Source organism: Bos grunniens, chromosome 7 (genome assembly GCF_055505025.1).
Source record: "Bos grunniens cultivar Pamir isolate PY7600 chromosome 7, Bosgru_T2T1.0, whole genome shotgun sequence".
NCBI lineage: Eukaryota > Metazoa > Chordata > Mammalia > Artiodactyla > Bovidae > Bos > Bos grunniens.
The window spans coordinates 28,820,936-28,841,169 of record NC_141171.1 but is presented as its reverse complement, the minus strand read 5'-3'; the positions used below and the strand labels follow the sequence as shown (position 1 = coordinate 28,841,169).

General features: G+C 37.3%; 1 protein-coding gene across 10 annotated transcripts in view; it reads right to left on the bottom strand.

Moving 5' to 3' along the window:
* LOC147368971 (uncharacterized) overlaps positions 1–20,234 on the bottom strand; it is a 513,832-nt gene that overhangs the window by 155,381 nt on the left and 338,217 nt on the right. Inside the window, exon 3 of one of the 10 annotated variants that reach the window (XR_015167021.1) lies at positions 18,079–18,183. The exons of the other annotated variants lie outside the window; for them this stretch is intronic. The gene's annotated coding sequence lies outside the window, so the exon portion shown is untranslated. The remainder of the gene's footprint in view (positions 1–18,078; positions 18,184–20,234) is intronic. 10 annotated transcript variants of the gene reach the window in all.

Here is a 20,234-nt window from a genome sequence, read left to right as displayed (position 1 = left end):
TATTAGAGAAAAATGGAAGGTGTGTGTTGAGGGGGAGAACTTCCACCAAAGTGGGCTTGAATTTTCTGTCTGTTATGCTAATGTATTCATAGAAAAAGCTGGTGCTGAGGGCGGTTCTCCAATTAAGACAAATGAGGCACATTGAATTTCTCCCCCAGGACACAGCAGGGGTGCTGGCAAAATCTACTTTATTCTTTTCTGTCAGGGCTGAACTGGAAACAAAAGCATGAAAATTCAACACATCCACTTACAGAATAATAAAGGCTGTTGTTTAAAGCGTGAAGAGTTTTGGCACCCTTCTGGGGCCTTATGCAAATCACTCTCCCTCTTCACTGCTACCACACCATCGGTCTTGGAAATTAAAGATGTACTTGGTCGGTTAACAGCTGAAAGGAGAAGAGCAGGCTGAAACTCAATTAGATTTGTATTAAGCAAATAAATCAGGACTGACTGATATTGGCTAAACTAAAATGCATTATGGGCTGACAGTAATTCTAATTTGATTGACAAATATATGTTGTATGTTATTAACCTAAATGAAAGATAAGAATTTTTAAAAAGGGTTTTATTCTCATAAACAATCCTCTCCCTGCTCTAACTGTACACAAAACCATAAACAGAGACCACTGGCTTGGTGCTGTGTATAATCCATGATCGAGAACACAAGAAATCTGTTTTCTGATACATGTTAAGAGTTGAAGGCAAAATTATTCTGCAGAAAGACATTTGTTTTCATTGATTTATTTGGTGTAATGCAACAGCTAAACACTGTTTACTTGCTTGAATGGAGCACACTAAAATACACTATTTTTATTATGGTGAGTAATAAAAGCATAGACCTGTATATGCATTGTTACTTTTTTCCAGAGTTCTGCAGTACATGATGCTTTTCTACAGCAGGTTATATATAAAGGAGCTTCACATGAGGTTCAAAGTCATAAATGAAGATTTCAGGCAAATCCTCCAAGGTTTTAGGAAAAAAAATCGTTAAGTAGCATATATATGTTAAAATGTGTGGTTAGATAAATGAGAAGTTTTCCCTTGTGAGACAATTTAAGGAGTTCTTTTTTTAACTCATTTCCTTGTCTTTGCTGTTTACACTTTTAGAATGCATAGAGATATAGGTCATTACATTTAATATACTCAAGTTAATCATTGCACACTAATTTCATACTTTTGCTTTGGTTGTCAGCATCTTCTACTTGCCCCATGTTTTCCTTTCATCTGCAGGAATATTTTTTCCTTCTGGCTACCAGATTAAAGATCCATTCTTTCAATAATCATTCCTTCTCTCCTTTCCTACTTGGCTCTTCTTGCCAAGTCCTGCTATGTTCTGTGCCGTATCAGTGCCAGAAAGGTTTCTTCCTCCCCTTAGGAATCTGCCCAAACCTTTGTCCTGCGTGGGCTGCCTCCTGCCACAGCTCTTGCCAATGCATGTTCTTCACTCTCTGCATCCTCTTCTGTCCTCCAATGAGCGCATAAAAGATACTCAGCCTAAACACTTTTCTTTGACACCCGATCCCCAGTTTTCCTCCCAACACCATCAATAATACTCCTCACTGATACTGAGAGCGAACATCACAGGATGAGACAGTGCCAGTTGCTGGCAGATTTCACACAGTTTCTTCCATCTCAGATTAAATTCTCTATTTTTAGCTTTTCAAGCACCTGCCATGTCAAACCACTCAATCGCTACTTTCACTTATCTCTTCCTACTCCCCAGCAGAGCTGGTCACCTGATGGGCTTCTGCTTGTCTCTCCTATTTTGTTCAGGTTTTGCTTCTTTTCCTGATACCTCTTCTGAAATTTACCTGAGAAATCAGTTTTTAAAACGTCAATATCCATCCCAACACTCACACACAATCTGCTAATGATAATCTGTACCATTTATTGTGGACTTAGAATAGTTTTCTTCCATAATATTTATTCAATGGTTTTTTTTGGGGGGGGAGTTTCAAACTTTAGTTAACATTCTTCATTTACTTTTTTGATTGGTAAATATGGGCTTAAATATAATTTTCTTGAAGGGCTTTGTGTATGCCTATTAGATTATCCATTTTCTTTATTTCCGTTTAAGAGCACTGACATCACAGAACTCTGATATGTGCCAGGAACCCATTCTATGGACCTCCATTGAATCTCAGGGTTTATTTATTTCACTTAAAAAATATGGTAATATATGCATAACATAAAATCTACTGCATTAACTATTTTAAGGTGTACAGTTCAGTAACATTAAATATGTTTCTAATGTTTTACGGTCTTCACTAGTATCCATTTCCAGAGCTTTACCCTCCACCAGAACTGGAACTCTGGACCCAGTTCACAATAAGTCTCCATTCCTCCACATCCCCACTTTTCTTCTAAGACTCTGACTACCCTAGGTAGTTGTAAGTGGGATCACATAGCATTGGTCCTTCTGTGATTCGCTGATTTCATTGACCATAACCATAACATCTTAAGGCTCATCCCTGTTTTTAACATCAGAATTTCATTCCTTCTAAAGGCTGAATAGTATTCCATTATATGTTTATATTGCATTCGTTTATCCATTCATTTGCTGATAGATGTTTGAGTTGTTTCCACCTTTTGGCTGTTATGAATAGAGCTGCTGTGAACATGAGTGTGCAAATGTCAAAGTTTCTGCTCTTAATTCTTTTGGGTATTGAATTTTGAGATTTGACAACACAAATGCAGCATACGATTTTCTTCATAAAACTTTTATCTTGTTTCTTAGACCCATCATATCTCCCCCTTTGCTATAATTCCCACAGCAGTTCATTTCTCTTTGGAGTAATTTTCTGTCAAGATATACAGCTTCATATCTACTCACAAGGCAAAGCTAAGTCAAAACCAAGATGATATTGATGCCTCCTTCCCACCCCTCTTCAAATATGCACTGAGTCTGGGAGAAGGCAAATTGAAGACTCCCAGATCTGTGATCAACTGCCCAATTTAAACAAATTATATCCTGGAGGATATAATTTTCACACCTCAAATTCATATTGAAAGTATTTTTCTGCTTCTTATAGCGCCAGGAGACGAGTGAAAGCAACACAGGAAACCAGACTTGAGAGCGAGAGATTGACACTTGGGTAATCAAAAGGCTTTGTTCCCTAAAGCCCAGTCAAACAGTGTTGAGCTATCATTCACTACTAACAGAAACAGTTTGCTCTTGCATTGCTGAAATACCAACTACTAAATAATGTTAGGATAAAAAAAAAATGTTAGGATATATTTGAGGCAATAACATGTAATCATTCACAGTTCTTTTTGAAGGGAATGAGGTTAAGATTTTTTTTTTTAAAGCCCAAACGCAGAGAGTTTTTAACTACTAGACATTTGGCAATATTACTTTCACTCTGCTTCCTGCCTTATCCTCTCCCCCATAACCGTTCCCAAAAACCTTTCTGGATTTAATGTTGGAGAGAAAGAGATCCTGCCTTCACTTGAACAGAAGTTCTTGTTGTGTTTCATTTGTTCTGTTGACTTCACTATATTTTAACATATAAGTGTTGTGAGAGCAGACTGAATTCTGAATTGCTAGGTTGCATCTTCACTAGCTGTAGAAGCAGATTTCAATCCACAAGTTAGAGCTCAAATTTTCTCCGCAGTAGGGTAGGTAAAGGTCAGATGGGGTTTGTGGGGAGGGGAGGAATGAGACAGGAGAGACAGAAAGGGAGGAAAGAAAGAAAGGAGAGGAGGGAGGGAAGGAAGGAGAGAAGGACGGAGGGAGATGATTTCTTTAAGGGATAATGATACGTTTTATTGTGCAGATACAAAGAAGGGAGGGGGCTGGTAATGGTCTTCAGGGGACATGCCGGGAGTCACAGTGTTATCCCACATGACTGGCAGGCCTGACCCAAGCCAGTGTGTATACTCCCCACAAAGTACTCTTGACTGAACGTGTCCACAGAGCAGTTTTCATCTCAGGTGGTTTATTCAAAGCTTTTCTTTATTCAAGTAGGTATAGTCCTGATTTAAGATATTAATACCCCAGAGATTGGTCTAAAGGCCAAGCTGTCAATGCTGTGTCTTCTCTTCAGATGGGGGTCCTGTCTCTCTCCACATAGCACATATGGCAGCTCTCTCAGCTTCTCTGGACTCCAAGACCTCTGAATTGAAAGTGTTCTTTCTTAGATCTTAACATCACATTCCTTTATTTCACTCAAGATACACTGCAAATGTAGACATTTAATAAAGTTAATGCCCTGTCTGTGTCTCTTAAGGGGTTTATGTGCATGTGCATGTGCTCAGTTGCTAAGTCATATTCAACTCTTTCTGACACCAGAGACTGTAGCCTGCCAGGCTCCTCTGTCCATGAGATTTCCCAGGGAAGAATACTGGAGCAGATTGCCATTTCCTTCTCTAGAGGATCTTCCCACCCCAGGGATTGAACCTGGGTTTTCTGCATTGCAGGCAGATTCTTTACTACTGAACCACTTGGGAAGCCCTAAGGGATTTGCTGCTGCTGCTGCTGCTGCTAATTCGCTTCAGTCATGTCTGACTCTGTGCGACCCCATAGACGGCAGCCCACCAAGCTCCCCTGTCTCTGGGATTCTCCAGGCAAAAACACTGGAGTGGGTTGCCATTTCCTTCTCCAATGCATGAAAGTGAAAAGTGAAAAGTAAAAGAGAAGTTGCTCAGTCTGACTCTTATCGACCTCATGGACTGCAGCCTACCAGGCTCCTCCGCCCATGGGATTTTCCAGGCAAGAATACTGGACTGGGGTGCCATTGCCTTCTCCAAAGGGATTTGCAGAGGTATGCTTATATTCTTACTTCATTTAAAATTTATCATTTATCTACCTACCTACCTACCTGTATCTATCTACTTATCATCTACCTCAACATTTTAATAGAGGGAGCTAGAACACATGTGGGACCAGCCCTACTAGTTGATCAGTTAATCAAAACATTGCCATGAGAGGGGAAACAACAACAGGTACTGCAGAAATTTTTTAAAACATCATAAGAAATTTTCTTTCATAAGAAATACTATGAACAGTTATATACTAACAAAATGGACAACCCAAAAGAAATGGATAAATCTCTAGAAACATAGCACCTGCCAAAACTGAATCAATAAGAAACATATTTTGAACAGACCAATCAGTAGAAGTGAAATAGAGCCTGTCAGTTCAGTTTAGTTCAGTTGCTAAGTCATGTCTGACTCTGTGTGACCCCATGGACTGCAGCACGCCAGGCTTCCCTGTCCATCAGCTCCTAGAGCTTACTCAAAATCATGTCCATCAAGTCAGTGATGCCACCGAACCATCTCCTTCTCTGTCATCCCCTTCTCTTCCCACCTTCAAATTTTCCCAGCATCAGGGTCTTTTCCAATGAGTCAGTTCTTTGCATTAGGTGGCCAAAGTATTGGAGTTTCAGCTTCAGCATCAGTCCTTCCAATGAATACTCAGGACTGGTTTCCTTTAGGATAGACTGGTTGGATCTCCTTGCAGTCCAAGGGACTCTAAAGAATCTTCTCCAACACCACAATTCAAAAGCATCCAACACCACAGTTCAAAAGTTCTTCAGTGGTCAGCTTTCTTTATAGTACAACTGTCACATCCATACATGACTACTGGTAAAACCATAGCTTTGACTAGATGGACCTTTGTTGGCCAAGTAATGTCTCTGCTCTTTGATATGCTGTCTAGGTTGGTCATAATCTGCAATAATAATAATAATAAAAATTCCCTGCAAAAAAAGTCCAGGACTGGATGTCTTCACTGGGGAATTCTACCAAACATATAAAAAAGTATTACACCTATCCTTTTCAAAGTCCATCAAAGACTGAAGAGAGAGACAGAGAATACTCTCAAAGTCATTCTGTGAAGCCATCATCATCCTGAAACCAAAACCAGACAGACACTAACAAAGAAAGAAAATTATTATAGGCCAATATCTTTGGTGAAGATATGTGCAAAAATTCTCAAAAAATATTAGCAAATTGAATCCAATAATACATAAAAATGATCATACACCACTATCAGATTAGATTCATCCCAGGGTCACAAGGATGGTTCAACATACACAAATCAATCAATGTGATATACCACATCTACATGATCATCTCAAAACATGTGGAAAAAACATTTGATAAAATTCAACTTTCATTCATGATAAGAAAACCCTTACCAAAGAGGGTATATAGAGAGAACATATCTCAACATAATAAAAGCTGTTTATGACAAACCTGCAGCCAACCTTATACTCAACAGTGAAAAGGTGAGAGCCTTCCTGCTAAAATCTGGACCGAAACAAGGATGCCCACCCTCACTACTTCTGTTTAACATAATATTAGAAGTCCTAGCCACAGCAATCAGACAAGAAAAAGAAATAAAAACTATCCAAATCAGAAGGGACGAGGTAAAATTGTCATTATAGGCATATGATATGATACTCTATATAGAAAGCCCTGAAGACTTCACTAAAAAGCTGTTAGAATTGACAGATGAACTCGGCAACGTAGCAGGATACAAAATTAACTTACAGAAATCTGTTGTATTTCTTTACACTAACAATGAAATATCAGAAAGTATAGAAACAGTCCTGTTTAAAATTACATCCAAAACAAACAGGCAAAAAACCTAGGAATAAAGCTAATCACAGAGGTAAAAGATTTATATTCTGAGAACTATAAAACAATGATAAAGGCAATCAAATATGATTCAAAGAAATTAAAAGATATCCATGCTCTTGGATTGGAAGAATTAATATTGTTAAATACGAATTAATACTGTTAAGGTGGCCATACTACCCAAAGCAATCTATAGATTTAATGCGATCCCTATTGAATTACCTGTGACATTTCCGCAGAACTAGTGCAAATAATCATAAAATTTGTATGGACCTCAAAAAACCCAGAATTGCAACCTAATCCTGAGGAAAAAGAACAAAGTTGGAAGCATAACCCTTTCAGACTTCAGAAAATACTACAAAACCACAGTACTCAAAATGGCATGGTATTGGCACAAAAACAAACATATAGATCAATGGAACCAAATAGAGTACCAGAAATAAACCCAGACACCTATGGTCGATTAATCTTTGACAAAGATGGCAAGAATATACAATGGAGAAAAGACAGTCTCTTCAATAATAACACAAAAATAAACTCAAAATGGCTTAAAGACTTACATATAGACACAACACCATAAAACTCCTAGAAAAGAACATAGGCAAAACATTCATTGACATAAGTCTTAGCATTATTATCTTTCTCCCATGGCAATAGAAATAAAAGCAAAAATAAACAAATAGGGCCTAAACAAACTTAGAAGCTTTTGCACAGCCAAAGAAACCATAAACAAAACAAAAAGACAACCTACATGCTGGGAGGAAATATTTGGAAACAAATATTTGTGACAGATAAGGGCTTAATTTCCAAAATATACAGACAGCTCATACAACTCAATATCAAAAAAACCCAAACAACCCAATCAAAAAATGGGCAGAAGACCTAAAAAGATGTTTCTCCAAAGAAAACATACAGATGGCCAACGGCATACAAAAAGATGCTCAACATTGCTAATTATTAAAGAAATGCAAATCAAAACTACAATGAAGTATCACTTCACACTGATCAGAACGGAATCATCAAAATGTCCACAAATAATAAATGTTTCAAAAGATGTGGAGAAAAGAGAACTCTCCTACACTATTGGGTGGAAGTGTAAACTGGTGCAGCCTATGGAAAACAGTATGAAATTTCCTTAAAAAACTTAACTACCATGCTGCTGCTGCTGCTAAGTCGCTTCAGTCGTGTCCGACTCTGTGTGACCCCATAGATGGCAGCCCACCAGGCTCCCCCGTCCCTGGGATTCTCCAGGCAAGAGTAGTGGGGTGCCATTTCCTTCTCCAAAGCATGACAGTGAAAAGTGAAAGTGAAGTCGCTCAGTCGTGTCCAACTCACAGCAACCTCATGGACTGCAGCCTACCAGGCTCCTCCGTCCATGGGATTTGCCAGGCAAGAGTACTGGAGTGGGTTGCCTGCCATTGCCTTCTCTGTGGCAATTCCCTTTCTGGGCATATATATGGGAAAGATGAAAATTTTAATTTGAAAAGTTACATGCACCTTAATGTTCATAGCAGCAGTATTTACAATAGTCAAGACATGGAAGGAATCCATGTCATCAGCAGATAAATGGATACAGAAGACATGGTGTATATATATACAATGAAATACTACTCAGTCATAAAAATAATGAAAATTTGTCATTTGCAGCAACATGGATGAATCTAGAGATTATAAAAGTAAGTGAAGGAAGTCAGAGAAAGTAAAATATCACGTTATCACTTGGAATCTAAAAAAAAAATGATATAAATGAACTTATTTACAAAACAAAAAGAGATGCATAGATGTAGAAAACAAACTATGGTTACCAAAGAGTAAAGTGGGAGGAAAAAGTTTGGAATTTGGGATTAACAGATACACAGTATCATATATAAAATAAACTATAAATATTTACTGTATAGCACAGGGAACTATATTCAGTATCTTGTAATAGTCTATAATGGAAAATAATCATCTGAAGATATATATTTCTATATCATTTTGCTATAAACCTGAAAATGATACATTATAAATCAATTATACTTCAAAAAAATTGCCAAGTTATTAGGAATACCTGAAAAATAAATCAAATGTGCTTTCGACAACTATCTAGCAGTCTTTTTGCAAAAGGCTAAGGATGTTTCCACCGATTGGGAAAATCTGTACTTTTTTTCTTGCACATACTCATAGTGTATAGTCTACATGTTGCAGTTTTTTTCTTTCATGTGAACTGGAGGTATATAGTCAGTTGAGAAGCAATGTAAGTAGAATCATTCCAGATGAGTGATTCCCAAGCGTTGGCATCTGAATCATTTGGAGGGCTTGTCAAAACAGATTGCCCAGCCCCATCTGTGAATTTTGGATTCAGTAGATCTGGGGTGAGGTATGATAAATGATATTTCTAAAAAGTTTCCAGCTGACGCTTACGTTGCTGGTCAATGGATCACTCTTTGAGAACTGCTGTTGTAGGTTTTCATTGTACTTTATAGAAAGTGTGTCATTTTATAGCGAAGGAAGAATGTTGATTAGTACCAGTTGTTTAATATAATGTTGAGAGTGAATATAAATGTATACCTATTTCATGTAATTGATAAACAGCAATCCATATTCACATGCATTTTTCCCAGAGCATTAGTAAATCTGGCATAGCATGTTAATAATGTTAATGTTGTTAATGTGATTAATAATGTTAATAGGTGAGTTTATAAGAGGTAGCAGGGAGTCCTGGAAATGGAATGTTCTTTAAAACCCTTTCTTTTCCCAACTGAGCAAGTTAAGTTCTCAGTGCTTCTTAATCAATAGATTGGGCATGATTACAAATACATCACTGGGCTCTCCTGAAGATGAGGTGACAATATACAGATTATTTTCAAACATTTTCATCACTATCTTTGATGGTAGATAGGGAAAAAATTGGGAAAGCCCATAACTTTATTGAGGTCTCTTTATGTCTTAAGAGTGATTATATATTTTTCCTTTTTTTTGGTCTACCATACATCTATTTGCTTTAATATAAAAATATTTTAGGCTTCCCTGATGGCCCAGTGGCTAAGAATCCACCTGCCAATGCAGGGGACACAGATCTGATCCCTGGTTCGGGGAGATCCCACATGCTGTGGAGCAGCTAAGCCTGTGTGCCACAACTGCTGAGCCAGAGCTCTAGTGCCCGAGCTCCTTAACAAAAGCCTCTGCAATGCAAAGCCTGTACACCGCACTGAAGAGTAGCCCCTGCTTGCTACAACTAAAGCCCACGCACAGCAACAAAGACCCAGTGCAGCCAAAAATAAAATAAATACATCTTAAAAAATTTTTTTACCCAATTTGACATTATCCACTTAGCACCAGCAGCAGCAGCATGTTTATCTTTGATTTCTGCTATGAAGAACAAATACTTCAGCTTGAGAAACTTAGGAAAATGCTTTGTAAATAATAGGGTATTGCATGTAATTTTTTTATTATTAGAATTTTGTTTTATTTTGGCAAGCATGTGAGACATTCATTAGCATATCCATTGACTTTAATGTCTCATTTAAAGATTCCTTATGCTGATATTTGGGTTTTAAATGATCCAATATATGATGAGATCTTTTTCTTCCCAGATTAAAATTTTACTTCTAAATTGAGATTCAGAGATGCACCAAGGTGAAAGCAATTTTAAGAGTCCAATTGACACATGGATTTGTTTATCTCTTAATAAAGTAATAAATTAGGGAACAGTGAATGAATGTAACAGCTAATGGCTTCTGTGTTACATCATCATACAATCTCTAGCATAATCAAAAAATTTAAATGTACATCTTAAATTTACACAAATGTACTGTTTTAATGTGATTTCCAACAACCTGAAAAAAAAAATTCTGAAGTATGTATGATCCATTCAATTATTGTTACTTGAACATCTCTTATGCAAATACTGAGTTAGTCTTCATAAATAATACAGAGACAAATAAGACACAATCCTTCCTTGATTCTTGAGAAACTCGACAACTTCCTATTTTAGCAAATGACCAGAGAGACCTGCTAAACGTATCCACTTAAAGATAACGACCCACTTATAACTAATAATCTTCAACAACATGGCTGAAATAACAAACTGGAGTCAGACAAAGGTTGGTGTGAATCAAAGCTCAACCACTTCCTAGGTATGTGATGGTGGAAAGATAACCTTCTTAAGTCTGTTCTTTCTACTTGTCAGTTTTTCAATCTGTAAAATGGTGCTAAAATTATTTGCCATGTGGGGTCTTGTGAAGAGTGGACATAGTATATTTAAAGTGTGAAAAACAGGGACCAGCACTTAGATTTCCCATCCCTGCTTCTTCATGCTTATCTACCAGCTTGAGCTCGTGAGCTGGTCTGACACGGAGCCTGGTGAACATGGGAATGTAGTTGCCTTGGCTCAGATCACATTTCTGGGAATTGTGACCAGGAGGGTAAGGGACACAGTGAGTTGGGAACAAAGAACAACCTGTGGCTGTTCTTGTCAGAAGAAGGCAATGGCCATCACCCTTATGTTTGATATCATGTGCTGTCCCTCCTCCCCCTAGTGAGAATGAAGAAGGGAAGAATCCCCTTGCAATTGATGGAACTCTTACTCAACTTTGTGGTTCAACTGGGGGCATACCAGGTTTTATGTTAGAGATGGAAATCTAAAGTAAGCTTTTTTCTCTCATGAAATTCTACTCTGGGTAGTAGAACTGTTTCTCTATAAGAGAAGCTAAAGGATTAGGCTACATTCCTCTTTCAATTTTTGAAAACGCTAATAAAAGTAGATGGGTAATGGCTGTGTGCTTAGAAAGAGTTCACATAAAAATTCTCAGGAAACAAAAGTCAACCTAGAAGTGCTAATATTATGTTTAAAGACAAAGAAATTATGCATGATCCAACTGCTCAGAATTACACAGCCAAACCAAAGCTTAATAGATATAAAAATTAGATAATTTTACAAAAAGATAAGAGTTTACCATCTATTTTGATTGTATCCATAGTTCTTTTTTACTTTTCAGTGACAAATTAGAAGCTTCAGGTGGGCCTATATGTATTTATAAGCCTATATGGACTTCCCTGATAGCTCAGCTGGGAAAGAATCTGCCTTCAATGCAGGGGACCCCGGTTTGATTCCTGGGTTGGGAAGGTCTCCTGGAGAAGGGATAGGCTACCCACTCCAGTATTCTTGGGCTTCCCTGGTAGCTCAGACAATAAAGAATCCACTTGTAATTCAGGAGACCTGGGTTCGATCCCTGGGTTGGGAAGATCCTTTGGAGGAGGGCATGGCAACCCACTCCAGTATTCTTGGCTGGAGAATCCACATGGACAGAGGAGCCTGCCAGGCTACAGTCCATGGGGTCACAAAGAGTTGGACACAACTGAGTGGCTAAGCACACACATAACATATGTATTTTTGTGTGATATATGTAAATATATACATACACATGCACACTGCTGGGGCTTCAGAAAACATTATTGCAAAATATGTTACATTGGCATGTATAAAGCTCATGCCTGTGCTTAGTGGCTCAGTCGTGGCCGACTCTGTGATACTTTGGACTGTAGCCCACCAGGCTCCTCTGTCCAAGTGATTTTTCAGGCAAGAATACTGGAGTGAGTTGCCAATTCCCTCACTAGGGGATCTTCCTAACCCAGGGATTGAACCTATGTCTCCTGTATCTCCTGCATTGCAGGAGGATTCTTTATCCACACTGAGTCATTGGAGAAGCCTCAGAATATTGAATACTTGAAGCTAAAGAATTTTGAGAAATAGTAGATGCAGGAAGAACTCTCTGACCTCCTCCTTTCCTGAGGGAGATCATAAAACAACCAAGTGACAGGTGCCTTCCTTTGGTAGACAAGAGCATCCTTACCTCTGAAGATGGCAGGACAGCAGGAGGAGTCCAAATGAACTGGCCTTGCTAGGTTTCCCCCAGTTTACTACACTTAGCTCATTCCCTTTTTCACGTTACATTTTCCCATAATTTTTCACTCTTCATCAAACCTAGTATAAAAACATTTAGGCTTACATGTTTCTTTGGTCTTTATTTCTTATGAAAGCTATTGTGCCATGTAAAACTTACATTAAATACATCTGTATTTTTTTCTTGTGTCAATCTGTTTCTGTCAGTTTAGTTTTCAGGTCTAGCATCTGTCTCTGTCAATTTAGTTTTCTGGTCTAGGAAGAAAAATTTTTCTTCTTCTACCACATATACATACATGAGTAAGTAACAATTTCAACTTACATACTGATTGAATGCTTTCTCTTTTGTATTACTGGCACCAAAAATCTCATCAAGAAACCTTTATAAATTTACTAGCATCTAAAAGAAGAGCAAGTGCCTTGGCACACATTGTTCAATACTGCTTTCACTTCATCTTCTCTACATTGTGAAAGCCTAATATAAACAGTAGCAATAGATTTTGACTTATGGTAATTCACACCCAAGGTTCTTTGCCAAAATACCCTACGTTATTACTTGTTGACCTAAAAGCAGGCAGGTCACAAATCATATTTCTCAGCAGCCTCCCTTCTTGTGCCCTGGTATATAAAATCATTCCTTCCTCCTCTGTCCTCTTCGCTTGCTTAGAGCTTTGACTGTTGGACTCAGATGCAATTCCTGTTCTAAGAGCTTGTTAATAAAATATATAGGACTGGCTGTTCTAAGAACCTGATTATACCATGCAGGATATAAATTAACTGTCTGTCAGTAATTAAATATGGAATTTATGGTCCCTCCTTTTTTTCTAAGAAGTTTGTCATCAAGGTCTTGGTGAAAATATAACATTAAATAATCTTTATGAAAAAATTATATTTGATTTACAGAATTTTTTCTCTAAGAACATAATTTACCAATCTGATTTTTTTTGAAGTATTGTTGATTTACTCTGTTGTGTCCATCTCTGCTGTACAGTTAAGTATACCAATCTACTTGTAGTTAAGAATTGCCTAATGATGAATGCAGTTCTATTATTTACCAGCAACTAGTATTCAAATGTAGATCTAAAAAAAAAAAAAGTCTAAAAATTTTTAATGATACTCTGAAATCTTTTAATCTTTTAATGATACTCTGAAATACTCTGAAATCTAGTAGGCAAGATACTAAAACTATTTACAAATAAAGAGAAGCTGTTTGCCCAATTTACAATTTCTCATGTTAAGAAATTAATATATATAATTCAGATACATACCCCAAAGTGAATCTCCATATTGATTGTGGCCTAGAATTTGCTGGCATAACGTTGGAACTTAAATATAATCATACATTAATAATAGATAATTAAATAAATGTCCATCAATATATGAAATGATAAAGAAGGTGTGAGATATGTACACACACACACACACACACAGTATGGAATATTACTCAGCCATAAAAAGAATGAAATAATGCCATGTACAACAACATGAATGAACCTAGAGATTATCATATTAAGTGAAATAAATCAGAGAGAGAAAGGCAAATATCATATGATATCACTTATTTGTATAATTTTTAAAAAATGATACAAAGACTTTCCTGGTGGTTCAGTGGCTGAGACTCCATGCTCCCAATGCAGGGAGCCCAGGCTGATCCTTGGTCAGGGATTTAGATCTCACATACCACAACTAAGAGTTCATGTGCCACAACTGAAAGATCCTGCGTGCTGCAATGATCAAAGATCACAGGTTTTGTGACTAAGACCCGGTGCAGCCAAATAAATAAAAAAGTATTTCTTAGAAAGGTACAAATGAACTAAATTATGAAACAGAAATAGATTCACAATCATAGAAAACAATTTTATGGTTACCAAAGAGGATGGGGAAGGTGGAGGTGGAGAGGTAATTTAGGAGTTTGGGATTAACAGATACCCACAACTATATATGGGTTTCCCTGGTGGCTCAGATGGTAAAGAATCCACCTGCAATGCAGAAGACCTGGATTTGACCCTGGGTTGGGAAGATCCCCTGGAGGAGGGCATGGCAACCCACTCCACTATTCTTGCCTGGAGAATCCCCATTGACAGGGGAGCCTCGCAGGCTACAGTCCATTGGGTCTCAAAGAGTCGGACTACTACTACATATAAGATAGGTAAACAAGGACCTACTGTAAAGCATAGGCAACTATACCCAATATCTTGTAATAACATAAAATGGAAAAGAATCTGAAAAACACCCGAATCACTTGGCTGTACACTTGAAACTAGCATAAAATTTTAAATTAATTATACCTTAATAAAAATGTAAAAAATCATTATACATGTAATAAATACTTTTCCATTTTGTCATTTGCCTTTCACTTTGTGGTGGGATTTTTGTTTTGGGTTGTGCTTTACCAATTAGAAAAACAATTAAATTTTACATGTCAAATATTAAAAAAAAAGATTGTTAAAATCTAAGTTAAAAAACAAAACCCAAGAGTACTTATTCTATCAGTGAACTTTTCTTTATCCTTCCCTTTTTAGCAAGAAAAATGTGACAAGTTTTCTAGAAGCAGCATGTTGTTCACATTGGACAAAAACAAGCTGCTCTGGTTTGGGGTGGTACAAATAGATTTCTGTCAAACGTGAAACTCACTCAATCCTTCCCAAAATGAAGTACCAGTATTTGCTTCTTTAGTATTATGCAGGGGAAAAAAAAAATAAGTGTGCATGGTCACATAAAAACAAATAACTAGCTTGTCATGAAGTTCATGATAAGGAATGACTGAATCCCAGAAGCTATTTGTAAGGCTTAAATATAAGGTCCACAAAAATAATAGTGGTCAAAGTTCTTCAAATAGAATATTTATTCTGAATTACTGATGCCTGCTCAGATTTAGTTTAAAATGCTCCCATACCATCAGAAGATGAAGTGTTTACATGAAAATGGAAATGCCTACTTTTTTTTTTCCCCCACATGAAACTGAAATTATTCACAGGTCACAGCTAAAAGAGAGGGGAATGTCTAAACTGACTGTCATTTTTTATTTTCTCAGCTGGGCATCGCGCATGTCAGTGGAATGTATCTGTACAAACAGCATACTTTACATTCAGGAAGTGATATTTCAGAATGATCTTTTATAAAACAATGCTCCATTTTTTTGTGGTTTGGGGTAAAGCCAAGGCAAAATTTAGATTTCTTCTATTTCATAAATGAACTCCATAATAAACAAAACAAAATCTATAAAGTAGATTTATAATATCACCATTTTATGAGATTCAACAGAACTGCAAAATATCACATTTGACAAAATTAATGCTGCTGAAAATACTTGCTGCCAGCAGCTCTTATAATTACAAGGAAAGGCAATTGGTAATGAATTCTTTTAACTTGGGATTTCAAATCTCAGGACTGAATGTTGCCCATTATTGGAGTTCAAAGGCATCTATCTCTAGAATTGTTCTTTTAATGCTTGTTGGATGGCTTTAGTTGTTCTTTTCTTGTAGGCACACAATTGTTGTCTTGATCTTTGTGATAAAAAGAGCTTCAGTGGATCTTTGTAGTGAACTCAGTTGGCTTGGTAACATGCTGGTAGTCAGAATTCCAAAGTGGGGAAACAAAGGCTTAGAAATTATAGGCTGAGAACTGTTTGTTCAGGACTGTGGGAATCTTACCCCAGCCTGGGGAACCAATGGACTCTCTTCATTAGATCCACATTCATCCATAAACTCCCCAAATCCTTGCCCTTTTGTCTTTTCCTAAACTAGAGTTTTAACCACAATAAAAACAAATGTGGCAACTTCTTTTGTAAATCAATTCATACCAACATTCCCAGCATGCTTTAATTCTTCCCCTCCATGTCATAATTCCAAAAGAATGACATTAACTTATTCAACGTTACATTTATTTCCATAATAAGGATGTGTCAAGGGGCAAGACTTAAAGGCAAAAAAAAAAAAAAAGGCTTCCTTTAGGCCTATTTGAATGGTGATGAGTTGCCTTTCTCTCTGTCCAGATAAGGTCCTTTTTTCCTAAGTTAATGAAATGACAAAATAAAGTCCAGTGTGACTTTTTAAACTGCTTCATTTAAAAAAGTCAGTAAAATTGAAGCATAATCTGGTAAAATTAATTTCACTGAAAAATGCATAGAATAGAAAGGGAATAGCAACTTCACATTAAAAAAAAAAAAAACCCCAAAACTGGGCATAAAGGTATCCTTAAACCAACTGACACTATGTCATTTGATTATACAACTGTGACTTGGAAATGCCAGGAATTTTCCTTTGTGTGTCTAAATAATGCAAGTTGAATTCAGCAGTGTTCATATAAATACTTTAATTACACTGAAGTTTTATCAGCGGGAAGTCAAGGGAAGTATGTGAAACACTGGATAAACATTTTAAAAGCAAGAACCATTCAAGGTACACAAGACAGGGCAGTCATAACAATGGTAGCAAGCACAACTAAAGCAGATGAGGGACACTGGTAGCTCAATAACTTTTAGGAGCCTAGGACTGAACTGTTTTTCTTTCATTTTTATTTCCCACCATGGTTCTAAGTAAAATGCTTAAAAATTGGGAAAGATGAAGTCTGAGACACTGAAATGATTGAAGAATTCTAAGTAATGTCCTGTGAGAAAAAGTAAAAAGAAACCTGAATAATAGTGGTTCAGATAAATGGAAACTCAGAGTATTTCACCTTGGCGCTTAGAGCTGCAAACTAAAAACTAGGACAAAAACAAATTCCTTTTAGGAACACTTTTAAAACTTTTGTTCAAATTTGCAAAAAATGCTTTTTCAATGTGATGTCATGTGTACATGAATGTGGGTTACTTTGTACATAGTCTTAGGTGACTTCTAAATTTCCTTCTGACATGTGCAGGCCCTTAGCATTATGGAGTGAAAGTTTAGTGTGGTCTAATGTCTCTAGCGCTGTCAGGGAGCCACTGATGGAAATGCTTGCCGTGACCAGGCAGGATGGTAACTTGCATGAGCTGTCTTACAGTAGGAGACCCTGATGAAGAACAGTGGCTGTGCTGCCACTGAAAACTAACTGTGAGAATTCAGGAGGAGCCAGGAGGAGGAGGGAGGAGACATATATCCTGCCAACATCCGGAAGCTTTCACTCTGGAATCCATCTTGGCTGAGAGATGCACGCACCACCAAGGAGGATCCTGAGTTGGATCAAATATAGGTACATGCAAGACGGTTGGCCAGAGACAACCTGGAAAATTAACCCTATCACCATTAAGACTGAGTCGTGTGGCAGAGCAGTTCTCCTGGGTTCCCTTACCCCTACTGCTCTCCGCCTGGGTGCCCTTTCCTAATAAAGTCTCTTAGTTGACAGCACACGTATCTCTTTGGACAATTCATTTCCGTGTTAGACAAGAGCCCATTCTTGGGCCCTGGAAGGGGTCCCCCTTCCTCATCAGTGCTATGACTTATACCCCTTCATGAGTGACTGAGCAATTTATGGCTTCATACAAGGAGGAAAATAAGTAATGAGAAAGAAATCTTGCCATTTACCTTTAGTGAAACTTGAAGTTTATTCTTTTTGCCCTTAAAGTGATGGAGTGAGGAAGCCAATCTAAATTTATCATCACAAAGTTGATGAATGATCACTGCCATATTTACCTTTTCCTTATCTTGGTCTTCTTTCCTTCTTTCTTTCCTTCCTTCTTTGCTTTCTTTTTTCCCCCCACTATTTTGTTGTATATTTGTTAAATGTCACTTTACTTTCTGAAAATAGACAGAAATTAAATAAATATAAATATGTATTAATATAGTAAGGAAAACATCTGAAAAAAAAAGTGTTAAATATACTTTGCAGGCAATGTACGGTGCAAGCCCGACATTTTATGGATACTGTCTTTTAGGCCATTGTTGCCTCATCTGCTTGTTTTCTTTTTGACAAGATGATCTTCTTTGTACACCAACATTCTGTGACTCAAGAAAATGAGTAGCTTCAAATAAGCAAGTAAATCTTTATTTTCAGATTCTCTTTTTTGAGCAGTAAATGAAACAAATTTTCAGGTGTAGATTGTGGCTTAACTCATGGGTCTTCATACTAGCTGAATGTCAAAATCGCTACAAAGTTGTGAAGTATGGATTTCTAGGTTATCAACTCAAATGTATTGAATCAGAACATTTAGCTATCTGGTCTGGAAATTTGTGTGTGTGTGTGTTTAATTTAACAAATATTTCCTTGAGAAATCTGATGAAAGGCTGAAATTACCCAACTAGATTCCCACAGAACAATAAAGGAAAAATTCTTTTTTAAACCCGAGCCACAGAGACCATTTTTTATAACTGCATGCTGATCAGTTAAGTAAAAAAAAAAAAGAAAAAAAAATGCATCACTTCTGGCATAAGCATAATTCTCATTTGATACATAACTGTATACATATACTTATTTTTATGTTTTGTATTTTTATTTTTCTTCATTTTTCAAGTTGTATGTATTAAATAAATATATTTATTATCATGTTAACCTCCCAGCAAAAAATCTGGAAACTTAATCTCCCTCATCAGCTTAAAACCCATGGGTCCAACCCTTCCATAAACTAATGGTATTCTTTCAATTTTCTCCTTTCTTGCCTCACTCAGAGTAAGTTTTTCTAGTTTGTAGACAAGCATCCGTTACAGGCTCAGTAAAGAGAAAGGCACAAACAACAGGCTGTCTTTATATATACTTCACAGGACAAAATAAAAATAATTTTCTGGGAATACTTTTGCGTTTTGACAATCACGTGTCTTTGTATTGAGAAAAGTTTTTCGAGAGTAAAAAAATGGACTATGTGAGTTTTGTCATTTCCTGTTCCTGCTGGGTTGAGCAGAAATTCTTTGGTAGCCTCACTGGTCAAATATTCAGCAAAAAAGAGCACTCTTCCTGTTTCCACAACTACTGCTCTACTCCAAGCCACCATAATCTTTCAGTAGACTGTCAGAGCTTCCTTGATGGATCTATAATAAATCCTGGCCCCATCTCACACAGCAGCCAATATTAAATCTATATTGCATCTTTCCACTCCTAAGCTCAAAGCCTTTCTACGGGAAGAAAAATCTCTCCTTTAGCCATCTTAGATTCTCCTACTGGGGCCCTATAAATCAGACTGGCTACAAACAGAGTAAGAAGACAAAAAACAAACAAGTTTATTAACATGTGGGTCACACAGGTACACATGGGAGTACTCAGTGCTGGGTAACTCAAAGGGGTGGTTAGAGCCTTGGCTTATTATACACTGTCTTAGGCTAAACAAAGGAAAAGGGCAGATTTGAACAGTTGCTAATCAGGGAAAGGAGTGGATGCAGAGAGAAGGGAGGAACTGGTAAGAAAGCATAGCACATCACTGGGGCAGGATCCTGGTCCCACCTCACAGGATACACGTAACAATATCTTTGGGCTTTCTTACAGAACTAAAACCCCAACAAATGGAAGATGTTAGCTCTCTTTATTCCAGAGAAGGTCACTGGACCTTCTTCTTCCCTGAGAAGTTTGATAACCTTGAGAAGCTCATCAGGAGACCAACTGAAGCCAGATGAAAGGAATGCAGGCCCTGCACATACCCTGATCCTTATCAGCAACCTCACCTTTGAACCATTGCTATGAAATTCCTCACCAAGTCTTCCTGGGTTGGGACACACAGTTTTCAGGCACAAGCCTGCTGTGACCCCCTTTGCCTAGCAAAGCAATAAAGCTATTCTTTTCTACTTCACCTGAAACTCTGTCTCTGAGATTCAATTTGGCATCAGTGCAGAGTTTCAGTTTTTACCATCAATAGTGCAAATAC